This window comes from Trichosurus vulpecula, chromosome 4 (assembly GCF_011100635.1).
Source record: "Trichosurus vulpecula isolate mTriVul1 chromosome 4, mTriVul1.pri, whole genome shotgun sequence".
Lineage (NCBI taxonomy): Eukaryota > Metazoa > Chordata > Mammalia > Diprotodontia > Phalangeridae > Trichosurus > Trichosurus vulpecula.
Genome location: NC_050576.1, coordinates 329,417,573 through 329,431,671, shown reverse-complemented (window position 1 = coordinate 329,431,671; position 14,099 = coordinate 329,417,573). Strand labels below are relative to the sequence as shown.

At 35.5% G+C, this 14,099-nt stretch overlaps 1 pseudogene; it reads left to right on the top strand.

Moving 5' to 3' along the window:
• Positions 1 to 6,246: 6,246 nt before the first annotated feature.
• Positions 6,247 to 12,443, top strand: LOC118847198 (annotated as a pseudogene).
• Positions 12,444 to 14,099: the final 1,656 nt, after the last annotated feature.

Below are 14,099 nucleotides of genomic sequence, written 5' to 3'. Positions count from 1 at the left end.
ATACTGTTTAAACTATTTGGAAAAATAGGCAAGGAAGGAGTCCTACAAAATTCTTTTTATGCCACAACTATGGTGCTGATATCTAAACCAGGAAGAGCCAAAGAAAGAAAGAAATTATATACCAATTTCCCTAATGAATATTTATGCAAAAATTTTAAACAAAATGTTGGCAAACAGATTATAGCAATTTATCACCATGATGATACACTATGACCAGTTTGGATTTAAACCAGAAATGTAGGGCTCATTCAATATTAGGAAAAATATCAGCATAGTTGACCATATCAATAACAAAACTAACTGAAATCACATGATTATCTCAATAGACATAGAAAAAGCTTTGATGAAATACAGCACCCATTCCTATTAAAAACACGGGAGTATAAGAATAAACAGTCTTCCTTAAATGATGTGTAATATCTATATAAAAAACATCAACAATCATTATATGTAATAGGGAAAAGCCAGAAGTTTTCCCAATAAGATCAGGGGTGAAGCAAGGATGGCCATTATCACATCTATTACTTAATACTGTACTAGAAGTGTTAGCTTTATCGGTAACAGAAAAAAAGAAATTGAAGGAATTAGAATAGCAATGAGGAAATAAAAGCATCCCTCTTTGCAGAAGATATGCTAGTATACTTAGAGAATCCTGGAGAATCAATTAAAAAACTACTCAAAATAATTAAAACTTTAGCAAAGCTGCAAGATGTAAAATAAACCCACATACGTCAATGGCATTTCTATGTACTACCGACAAATCCCAGCAGCAAGAGACGGAAAGAAAATTCCATTTAAAATAACTGGAGACAATATAAAATACTTGGGAATCTACCTGCCAAGATAAATCCAAGAACTATATGAATGCAATTACAAAACATTTTTCACACAAATAGAGTCAGATCTAAATAACTGGAAAAAATGCCAGTTGCTCATGGGTAGGCCAAGCTAATATAAGAAAAATCACAATTCTTCCTAATTTAATTTACTTATTCAGTGCCATACAAACCTACCAAAAATATTTATAGAGCTAGAAAAAATAATAATAAAATTCATCTGGAAGAACAAAAGGTCCAGAATATCAAGGGAATTAATGGGAAAAAAATGAAGGTGTTCTAGCCATACCAGATCTAAAACTATATTATAAAGGATCAATTATCAAAACTATTTAGTACTGGCTAAGAAATAGAGTGGTGGATCAGCGGAATAGGTTAGGTACACAAGACACAGTAGACAATGACTATAGTATTCTACTGTTTGATAAACACAAAGACCCCAGATTCAAAGATAAGAATTCACTATTTGACAAAAACTGCTGGGAAAACTGGAAAATAGTATGGCAGAAACTGGGCATAGACCAACATCTCACACCATATGGGAAGATAAGGTTGAAATGGGTACATGATTTTGGACATTAAGGATGATACCATAAGCAAATTAGGAGAGCAAGTAATCATTTACCTGTCTGATCTATGGAGAAGGGAAGAATTTATGACTAAACAAGAGATAGACAATAGTATGAAATTGAAAATGGATAATTTTGATTACTTTAAATTTTAAAAAAATTCCACAAAGTCAATGCAACCAAGATTAGAAGGAAGGTAGCTAACTGGCAAACAATTTTTATAGACAGTTTTTCTGATATAGGCTTCGTTTCTAAAATATATAGAAAATTCAGTCAAATTCATAAGAGTACAAATCATTCCACAATTGATAAATAGTCAAAGGATATGAACAGGCAGTTTTCAGATGAAGAAATTAAAACTATCTATAGTCATAAGAAAAAAATGCTCTAAATCACTATTAATTAGTGAAATGCAAATTAAAACAACTCTGAGGTACCACCTCATACATATCAGATTGGCTAATATGACAGAAAAGGAAAATGATAATTGTTGAAGAAGATGTGGGAAAATTGGTATACTAATGCATTGCTGGTGGAATTGTGAACTGATACAACCATTCCGGAGAGCATTGGAGAACTATGTCCAAAGGGCTACAACGTTGTACATACCCTTTGACCCAGCAATACCACTTCTAGGGCTGTATCCCAAAGAGATCATAAAAAAGAGGGAAGGACCCACATGTACAAAAATACATGTACAAATAGCAGCTCTTTTGGGGGTGGCCAAGAATTGGAAATTGAAGGGATGTCCATCAATTTGGGAATGGCTGAACAAGTTCTGGTATATGAACATACTGGAATACCACTGCGCAATAAGAAATGATGAGTAGGCATATTTCGGAAAATCTTGGAAAGACTTCCATGAACTAATGCTGAGTAACATGAATAGAACCAGGAGAACATTGCAAGGATCTAAGACAGTTCCAAAAGACTCATAATGGAAAATACTGTCCACATCCAGAGAATGAACCATGGAGTCTGAATGCAAATCGAAGTATACTATTTTCACTTTTTTTGTTGTTTTGTTTTTTTTCTTTCTCTAGGTTTTTCCCTTTTGTTATGACTGTTCTTTCACAATATGAATAATATGGAAATATGTTTAATATGATTGTACATATGTAACCTATATCAGATTGCTTGCCCTCTTGGGGAGAAAGAAGAGGAAGGGAGAAAAAAGTTTGGAACTCAAAATCTTGTAAATGTGAATATTGAAAACTTTCTTTACATGTAATTGGAAAAAATACTATTAAAAAAAAACAAAAAGAATAAATGTGTCAGGGTTGACTGAGTAGCCCTAAACTGGCTGAGGGAAAATGACTAAGTATGCAAATCTCCTTCAGTGAGGCTGAAACCCATTGATCTAGTAAGCTCAACAAGACCAATCTATGGAAGGATAATTCTTGCCAGGTTGACTACCTGCTATGTCTCACTACATTTGATCTTATGAACAAGGCATATGGCACACTATTTCTGGGTTTCTATCTTCCCTCCATCAGCAGAGCCACCCTCCCCACTGCAATACCGTAGTAGTGTGGATCCAGCTAGAATAATGGGAATGCGACATTACATACAATATGACATTGTCATTACTAAAGAGAAAACATCTAGTGTCCACAGCTAGCTAACTCATGAATCAAGATTCTGATTATATTTTTATTTTGAAAGATTATTGTAGGAAAAAAAAAAAGGTTTCCTGACTTTCCTTTTCTTCTCTCTCAACCTTACTACCCAAGCACACACACGCACACACACACACACACACACACACACACACACACACACACACACACTCTTTCTCTCTGTTTTGTATATTTCCTAGATGAAGCTTAAAACTTTATTTTATAAACTCCCCCACCAAACTCTCCCCACCCCCCAACTCAACATATTTATTCTCCAGGGAAGAACACTGGGATTATTTCTAAGTAGCAATGACTTCTAAATTTAAATGTTGCAAGAAAAATACCAAGAGATAGCAAAGGATCTCCTGAACAGATATGGTATATGCTAAGGACAACTTGGTAGATACCTTAGGGACAAAGTGACTTAGAAGGAAGAGAAGAAATAAGGAAAGAATGCATAAACCAAATCCAAAATGTCATCATCCCTGATCATTACAAAAATTTGATTGTATTTGACAAAGATATATGAAGAGGCCTCCATTATGTGAATATTATAATTATTCTTACCTACTATAAATACTTGCTTGGGTTCAGACTTTTGTTCCATTGTCAATGTGTCTAAGTTTTGCAGCCTCAGGTAAGCAAACCTGCAATCTCTCGTGTCTTCCTTGTGCCCTTCACTTGTCTGACATTGCCCTGGGCAAAGAAAATACATAATACACTATGGTTATGATGGATGTTCAGCCTGATTTCAGGATATGTTTTATAATATTCTAAAATAACTCAAAACTGCAAGTTTTTAAAATCTATTAAAGTTATTTAGATTCCATGAAAGCAGAATCTGTATCTTTGATGTTTATTTTATGATATCTACTTTATATGTTTCCTTCAAGTTACAATGTGCTAGTTAAGAATTCCTGAAAATATGACTAACCAATAACTATTCATTTGTGTTTTTTAATTAACATGCATGGATCACATGTGGATACTTAGATTAAGGAGTAGAAGTTTGACAGAAAGCACCTGTCAGTCAAAACTATTTGTACACAATTCATTTTTCCCCAACATACAAATGCTAAATATTGCTTTGGGGAAAAATCTCAGGAAAAAGTCATTCCTTACACAAGTAGCAATGATGTTTTTTTCACAGTAATCTCTAATGATTCAGATGTGCAGATATTAATTCCCTTAGTAAGAAAAAAAAGAAAAGAAAAAGAAAAGAATACTAACATGGAAAAGCACTAATATAATACTGCAAAAGATGGCAGATCAAAGGAAAAAATGGATTAAGACAATCAAATGTAATTTAACTGTGAACAATTAGGAATCCCCAGTGTTTCCATTAGAAAAACAGATATTTGATCTGCAATAATAACAGCTGATGATTTATTCATTCAAATTTTAATTCCATAGAGGTTGCTCTACTTTTCTAAATCTTCCATTTGATGGCATGTGTCTATGTTAATCTGTAAAACATTTGTTATCAAAAAACTTTCCAAAAAGTATTTTTTTAATGAAATGACCAAAAGGAAATGTGGTTAAAATATAATTAAAACTTAGATTACAGTGAATGTAGTCACCATAAATACAGTGACCTCATTTCAATAGTTGATAGTCCCCATATCCTTTAGAGGACTTTTTTGTTGTTGTTAAAGAAAAGTAGATCAGTAATAAGAACAGTGAAAAAGCTTACTGACCTTTGGTCCCTCTGACCTAATAGTGTCTGAATTAGAACGCCAAGATATTAGGGACATAACCTCAAACAGCTAAGTGACTTAATAATTTATCATCTATTAATTTATTTAATTTATATTTTTATAATTTTATATTTTCAGCTTTTGTCAAGTTTGTTAATAAAAAAAAAGTTTCATGATATGCTAATACAGAGTGAAGGAGGACTTCCTTTAAGTTGTCATCCTAGGATCTTAAAGTGTCAAGGACATACCTGAAACTTTTATTGTTATTGAATCTTTTGAACAGATACATGTTAAACTAAAAGAGAAAACATTATTTAGCATCTATATCACAGAAAAGCAGTTATCAAACTCATGAGACAAAGTTCTGCTTGTATTTCTATATTGAAAGATTATTATAGGCAAAGAACTATCTGTCTTTACTTTTTTCTTTGTCCTCACTCAGGCTTCCCCAACCTTTGTCTTTTTTTGTTTCTCTGCTTTCCAAATTCAGGACTAGACTCACTTCAGATGAATATTTTAACCTAACCCCTACACACATTTCCTTTACAATTTTGCAATTTCATAATATCTTTTCACAACTATCAGATTTCAAGATAGGAAATGGTCTTTTTTGTTGGTTGATTGATTATTCCTTGCCCTCAGTATGTTGAAGATTTTCTCTATACTTTATTTAATTTCCTTTCTTCTATCTGTTTCCATCCATCCTTTGTATCTGTAAAGGAAGAACAATCAAAACTACTTGAACAATTCTATGTGAGGGCACACACTGATTTTTATAAGAGAAAGTTGTTTTTTTTTAAATTTATTTCTCATTCATTCTTAATGATCCCCCCCCCAAACAAATGACAGAAAAATTATTTGGCTAGTGAATTTAGGTAGTCATCTGAAGTGGCTCAGGTCATTTACATTTTCCTAGGAAACTCAGAGCTCATAAAATTACAAAAAAAATCACAGAATGAGTGTTGGAAAGCATCCTAGATGCCATTTTATCCAATCCCAAACTGAAAGGATTCCTTACTATAATATATATGTAATATGTAATTGGCCATTTAGGCTGTTCTTGAAGGAGGGAGTGAATAAGTATTTACAGTAGAACCTCGGTTTACGAATTTAATTCATTCTGAGATTTCGTTCATCATGCGATTTGTTTGTATTGCAAAGCGAATTTTCCCATAGGAAATAATGTAAAGTCGGATCATCAGTACCACATACCCAAAAATATTAATATTAAAATATTTATAATTTTAGCTAAGTTTTTTGTCACTAATGCACCTGAAATACAATAGCAATGATTAGTACACAATATAAACCGAAAATAATTTTTTTTTCCCCGAGGTTGTGACTGACACACAGATTTATTTGGGATCTTTGGACGTTTAAACCAGTGAGAGTCTCCTGACTTAAAGCACATCTTTTTGGTCTTTAAAGTGACAAAAGGAAGAAAAAACCCCATGTCCGTTCTTACTTGGCCTTGACACCATGGAGTGCCAAGTTGGTCTGGGTGCCCAGTGTGGAGGAGGCCCCCATGGGCAGGAGCTGGAGTGGAAGACCAGGTCATGCTGGCAGGGCAGGGGACAGCTGGGAGGAGTGGGAATGGTGTGGGGAGGCGGGGGAGGGAAGGGGGTTCCAGCTTAAACTTAGGAGGAAGGAGGCGAGGCGCGGGGCGGGGCGCCAGGAGGTCCCAGGCCCCTGCTGTGGGCAAGGGGGAGGAGCCCGCAAACTAGGAGACAGAGGCCCGGCCGGGCTGCAAACTCGGGAGGGGGCGTCCTCTTCAAAGCAGCAGCAGCAATGTGTTCAAGCTGGTCCCCTTCTGGCCAGTGGATATAAGCTAACTTGGCATTTTGAATCAGGAATAAATACATTCAGAGTGGGTGAGTGCAGCCCTCCCCACCAGGCATTGAGCTCTCCACACCATTTCCCATGGTGCTGGCCAGGGTTATTGCTTGGAAGGAGAATCTCCTTCCATGAGAACCTGAGATTTCAATTTCAGGAGTGTTCCCTTTTATTCTACTTTCACTAAAAGTAAGACTAACACTAAGGCCTTCACTTATTTTTTGTTTTTTTAGAATCACTTTCATGTTTTGACGCCCTGATTTTTTTTTCAAGTCCAAACATGATGTTCATAATGCCAATTTTTGTTCATCCTGCAAGACAAATTTTGCGAAAAATTTTTCATTGTCTAGAGAAGCATATGTAGACTAGGTTACTGGTAAACTGAAGTTCTACTGTATTCAGAGACTACTATGCGCTAAGCATTATAAGTGCTTTAGAAATATTATTTCATTCGATTCTCACAATGACCAAACGAGATAGGTGCTAGCATTATTGCCGTTTTACAGTTGAGAAAATAGAGGCAAAAAGAGGTTCAGTGCCTTCCCCAGGGTTATATGGCTAGTGTGAGCATGAAGCTGGATTTAAACTTAGAGGTCTTCCTGATTTCATCTCCAGCCCTCTACCCACTGTGCCTCACCACCTACTTGCCCAGAGTAACAGTAATATGTGTCAGAGGCAGAATTTGAAGTTCTTCCTCCTTCCAAAGTCATCTTTCTATGCATTATGAACATTGCTGTTAAAGTTTTGAAAACAAGTTCACACCAATGAGTTTTCAAATTTTTATTAATAAAAAATATGAAGACTTCCAAATTCCACCACCTTTTGAGTCAGCCCATCCATCTCTAAAAATTCTAATTGTTAGGATATTTTTTTTCCAACATCTAATCTAAATTTGTCTTTGTAACTTTCATCTACTTCTCCTTATTCTGTCCATTGGGATAAGCAATGATTTTATAGGGATTTAAAATTTCTTTTAATTAATTCTTATTATTCAAGAAATTCAGGTTTGTTTCTTCTATTTAAGAAGTTATTGAACTGGCTGAAATCTGTCCCACAGGAGGTGAAAATTTACTTAAAGCATAAACATTCCCTAGATAAGAGGCTAGAGAAGGAATTTCAACTGTTTCTGACTTTTTGATGACATGTAAAATGCCCTTTCCCTCTTTCATTCTATTTGTGAACCCTTTAAATGTGGTTTAATCTCTAACCTGACTATAGAGTTTGTTTAACTAGATTTTCCTTAAGAGATGTATGATTTTGTTTACATAAGTTTTTTTAACTTTTATGACACTGAAGGAAGCTTGGGTTAAATACGCTTTTTCTTTCATTTTAATGGCCTAAGAGGAAAGCACAAGATTGCAATATGTAAAAGATTTCTTTTTTCTCTGTCACTCTTACATAATTTTATCTGTGAGAGGCCTTATTAGAATCCTAATCCTCATTCAGGTTTAGTTTTGTTTTTTGTTCTTTCTCTGAGACTTGAACCTATGCTCAAGTGTAATAAAGTCCAAGTTTTTACTTCTATAATTTCTGGTTAGATCAGTCTCAGTAGCAGTTACTTACCACACGAACTCAGAAAGGAGATATTTTTCCCATAACAGTATTCTATTTCCTCTTCCCTGTGATTCTTCAAAGACACATCATGCCCTGTCCTTGACCCCCACCAATATCCTTTTTTCAAAGCTAAGCCCTCAGTTTCTTCAAATGATTTTTACATTATGTGGATTCAAGGCCCTTCACCATACCAGTGGGTCTTCATCTAAATTTTATTCAGCTTACCAATGGCCTTCTTAAATTATAATCATCTGTATAGTGGGTACTGATTTAACCTAAATGAATTATATTATGCTTGCACATCTTGCAGTTTATGTGCCACTTTTATGACCACTCCCATGGGTTTCAGGTTCTTTCTGCAGTTCCTCATTGTCAGTCTGACATTTTATTACCATGAAGCAGTTATTTTCAGACCTAAGAGATTTCAATGTACACTTTCTTTCTCTGCATACTTATAAAAATATTAAATAAAATCAGTTCCAACTCCCAAACCAGGTGTACTCTACTCTTAAAACATTTTGTCAAAAGAAGTGACCCTTAGTCTCTGCATTTATTTTGTGACTTGAAACTAGTTCTCTTTGTATGAGAAAATCCCATGGAAATATTACTTTAGCAGTCTTTTGTATGGAACCTTCTTAAAAGCTTCTGCATATTTGAAATAAATTAAACCTATTAGGATGATGACACATAATTTCTCCATTTAGCTAACTAAGTTATATCTAGTGAGATTGGTGACATAATTTTCATTACAGAAACTACATTGATGTCTCCCTTATAAGTTATGCCTTCTAACTTGTTCACTCATTTTTATCAAGATTTAGTCCACAAAAATAAAAACTTGCAATCAGTTAAAATGATTTTCAGACTGATATTTAGAGCAAAGGTAGTTTTCGATATCTGTATGAGTGCATAATCAGTGTTTAGAGTCAAGAACTCTTATTTTTAATACATATTCACTCTCTGTTCATGGGATAATATTTTTGTAACATGTGCCAATTGAGATACTCTTTATAAAGCACCTTTACTTATTAACAGCATTCATTATTCTAATTTCCTTTGAGATAGCACAAACTTATTACAATGCAATATAAAGATGAAAAGATTACAGATGTTAGGGAGAACAGCAGTGAGAGTAGTCACCAAAATTTGTCTTAGTAACTAATATCATGGGAATTAACCTGACCTATTTTGTATAGGTAGTCTACTTGTGATTCTTCTAAAAGTTAAATATAAAGGTAATTTCTCACTGTGGAAAGAGTACATAGGGGAAATTGAGCTATTGAATAAATGGTTAAATGCTTAATGAGTAAAATTCCTAGGGAAAAAAAATGATACTATGTCGAAGTAATTTTTACATAGGATTTGCACAATTAAAATCTACCTCATTTTACGTGGGAAATAAATCAACTTTTATCAGTGTTTAAGTGGCTATGTTTTATTCTGTAACACTGCTTGATTTTTGGTTTCTTTTGTTCTCTTTCTTTTCTTTTTTTTTTTTTTTGAGTTGGACAAATTTCTTGATTTGGAAATTCCTTCCTTCAATTCAAATTGGGATTCCCAACTTGGCTATAATTTACAATCTTACAGAAGTGTCTAGAGTTTGGTACCCATAGTCCTATTATTAAGTGTGTATCAGAGGCAGAATTTGAATGTCTTCTTGCCTCCAGGGTTGGCTTTCCATCTGTCATGTCAAATAATGTCTCAACATTGCTAGTAAAGGTTTGAAAACATTCATACTTAATCAAATGAGTTTCAATTTTTTGCTATTTACTAGAAAAATGTAAAATTGATACTGACTTGTATTTCAGTAATATCTTCAGAAGAACTGATATTTATACAAAAGAGTGTGAAGATACAGAGAGACCAAAACTATAATGCAAAAATAACATAAACCATAGTTAGGTACCTTTATAAGCAGAACTAAAATTCTAGGTCACCGAAATTCAATTTAGTCAGTTTAGATTTAAAGTATGTAATATAGGTACCATTTTTCATCTTTCATTTCATTTACTTCATTCATATTTTATGTCACCATTCATTATTTTTACTCATTGTCATTTTGACCCATATTGTTAGATCCATCTATATCATTAAGGCAAAATTCATGACCTCGAACAGGACCATGAGCATGCCTAAGTCATGTCTGAGAAGGCAGAGGAAGCATAACATTTATTTAGACTCCAAAGGATCAGAACCAAAGACCAATGCCCCCAATTCGATATCATGGCAACAACATTCCAAAACCAATAAGCCCACCTCACTATAGCAACAAGGAGATTACAACAAAGTATTATAGCAGCAAGCCAGACCGTACTTGTGCTTCCCCTTCTATAAGATCAGTCACATATCCTAAGATCCTGCTCAGCACTCTCTCCCGAGGCTCCACTGATTCCAAGTTCCAAAACTTCCTTTTGTGTTCAGCACTCCCTGCTCTGCACGCTGGCCCTTGGCTCCTGAATCCTGCTGCTCAGTTTCTTCAGCTTCTTGCTTTTAGTCCTAGTTTCTCAGTTTCTGCCGCATCTGCCATTTCCAAGCTCTATTCTCTCTTTTTATACAGTTCTTAGCCACCATCTGATTGACTGTAACTCAGGCACATAACATTTGGTCTGGTCTTAGCAACTCCCCTTAGAGCCCTGAGGGCTTCATGCCCCTCTCAAAGTAGTGAACTAGTTTGCTAACCAGCCTGGGGCCTCACATCTAATTAGTGAAGGGGTGTGGGCCTCTCTCTAATCACAACTTCCTTTGTTCACCCCACCTGAAGCCCCACCTGAAGCCTATTCAAATGAAAACCCTTTTCCCTTACTGACTGGCTTTACATCATCTATTGTACAGATTATAATTACTTCTAACAAATCTCTTTTAATGCCAGGACTTCAACAGACCTAACACTCTGCAAACTTGTTTATAGATCTGAAAACTCACTAAAATAAGCTCATGGTTTTATCTTTGTCCTTTTATGTGTATACCTTAAGAACTGTTTCCGTTCTTCCTCTTAAGACTGGTAAAACAAAAGAAAGCATAGTAAAAAAGCATAAGAAATTATAAGAGTCAGTGCAGCCAGTAAGTTGAAATTTTAGAAAATCCTGTTTGATATGAGCTTTTTAAAAATTTGTCTAATTTCTTTGTTGTAAAGAACCCATATAAAGACTCATGTTTCTCTATACATACACTGCAAAAGTGACATCAAGTAATTACTTAATGATTGATAATTTAAAAATTGTAAAAGCGTAAAAAAGCATGCAAAATAATTTGTTGGGAGCAGATGTGTACTTTTTTTTTTTTAAATGCAGCTAGTAGGTAAAGAAAAGCAATATAATCTTAAGAACCTCTCAAATTGAGACAGAGCCTAGGGACAGCTCCCACAAGGACATGGGAGCCCAGGACAGTCCAGAGGTGCCAAAGTTTGAAATTCCCAGCCCTGACTTCAGTTTCCTTGCTAACAAGTTTCTAGAAGTCTATGTGTCTCCCTCTGAAAACCCCAAACGTTTCTGGATCCAGATTATTGGCTCCCACAGCTTACATCTGGAAGAGCTGGTCAATGAGATGACCCAATATTATGAGAACTGTCAGTCACCTGAAGATCTGACTGTGCATGTGGGTGACACTGTAGCAGCACCTTTACCTACAGATGGACCCTGGTATCAGGCCCGAATCCTGGGTACTCTCGAGAATGGGAACCTGGATCTCTACTTTGTTGACTTTAGAGACAATGGGGAGAGCCTGCTCAAGGACTTGAGAGTTATCAGAAGTGACTTCCTAAACCTCCCATTCTAAGCAACAGAATATAGTCTAGCAAGGATTGCTTCCTCAGGCGAGCAGTGGGAAGAAAAAGCCCTAGATGAGTTTGACCACCTCACTCGCCGTGTAGAATGGAAGCCTCTGGTAGCCAAGATCTCCAGCTCTGTGCAAACAGGGATTTCTACTTGACCAGAATTCCACCTTTATGACACAAGCAATGGACTGAATCTTGATATTGGGCTAGAACTAGCACGCCAGGGTTATGCAGTTGTACTCCCCTGAGATGTGGGAGGAGATGCTGTTGTCCCTGAGATGCTGCCGGATATATTGGCCACAGACACAGCTGCCTCTCTAGTCAGCCTGTTGTCTGAGGCCAAGAAGAGCCCTGGAGAGACACCACACACACTCTCATGCCTCATCTCATCAGAAGCTGCCTCAGTTTCTGGCTGCTGTGAAGTGGCAAGGTATGGCATGGGACCCTATAGCTGGACAGAGAATTGAATTCCACAGAAGATATCTCCACATTTCCTCCTTTGTGGGCTGCCTACTAATTGGCCTGCTGTGAACCAAATATGGCTTTTTCTACTAGCAGAATGAAGAACTTTTCAGAAAAATACTAAAAAAAAAAGAAAAAGAACCTCTCGAATTAATGGAATTTTTATCTCTTTTTTCCACTGCTTCTTCTACTTCAAGAATATTAGGCAGATTTATTGAATATTGAGCAACATAATCTTCTCTGTAACAGGGCTTTGCACATGCCCATGTCTTCTAAGATGGAGGCAACTGTTATATATAGGCCTTGTCTGAGAAAAAAGAAAAAAGTGGGCCCTTCACACTTGCAGGGATCACTTAAGACATTCTTTGTTCCAGGATTTAAATTTTAGATACTCTACATTTTGAGATCCTAGAGAAACTGGAAAAAAAACAAACTAAAATTGCACAGTTAATTTATTTTGGGTTTGTTTTCCAAAGTCAATTCTACTGATGTAATTTTGCAAACTTTTAATTTGTTGATTGCTTGACTATTTAATACTAATACCTTCTGTATTACTGAGTCATATTAATTATTATTTAATAGAGGAAATCTGGAGATTACATCACTAAAATGCTACTACCCAGTAGAAAAATTCATGTTTTTTGTTTGTATTTTTCCATTCAAACAGACCTAGACTGCTTGTTTTTTGTGAGAGCAATCTATCCTGCTATTACTAAGGGTAAGAATGCTTGTACCTAAAATTCACATGTATATGAATTTCTTTGCTACAGCTCAAACTGAGCTTTCTTGTCTTCTGAGGTGGGAGGCTAGGTGAGGCTGTAATTCCATATGGATTCCCCAGGGATCCATGTGTGGAATTTCTAATGTATTTTGGATTAAGGATCCAAAGGAATTTTGTCTGAATTTCTATGGTGATCACTTATGGCATAGGCACCCCTAGAGAAACCGGTTGTGACCTATTTAAAAAACTACTCCATGGCCTTATGCACTGTGGCACTCATTGGAATGTATCCATCCCACACAATTTTCTCATCTCAGAGAGAGGTGAAACCTAGTCAAACCCAGGTACCAAATCCCTATGCAGAAAGCTCCTTGTAGTTTGGAAAGCTCAGTGTGGACCAGATTTCTGTCCAACACAGGAAGCCAGTGTTCTTTGCCTTTGTTCTTTCTTTTGTTTGTGTGTTGAAAACCAGAAAGCAATCTAGCAGAAATTAGGTTTAAACCATCATATTGTGGCATATTCTGCAATAAATTTGAAATGGACAATTTGAAATGGCAATTTTAAGCTTCCATACATTAAAACTTCTCTAAGTCTTCAGGGACATTTAGTATGACCAAAGGCATATGCTAGTTGACAAGTATATGAAAGAATGTTCTCAATTACTAATAACAACAGGAATTCAAATCAAAGTGGCTCTGGGATTTCACCTCACACCTATCAAATTGGCGAAGATGACAAAAGTTAGAAATAATCAATGTTGGAGGGGATGTTGGAAGATAGGCATACTAGTGCATCAGTAGTGGAACTGTGAATTAGTAAGCCATTTGGGAAAGTAATTTGTAATTCTGTAAATAATGCAACTAAAATGTACAAGTTAGTTGACCTGGAAATTATACATATATATGTATATATATATATATATATAAAAATATATATATATATATATACACATATGTATAACGAGAGAGAGAGAGAGAGAGAGAGAGAGAGAGAGAGATTATTGATAAGAAGAAATTACCTATATACACCAAAATGT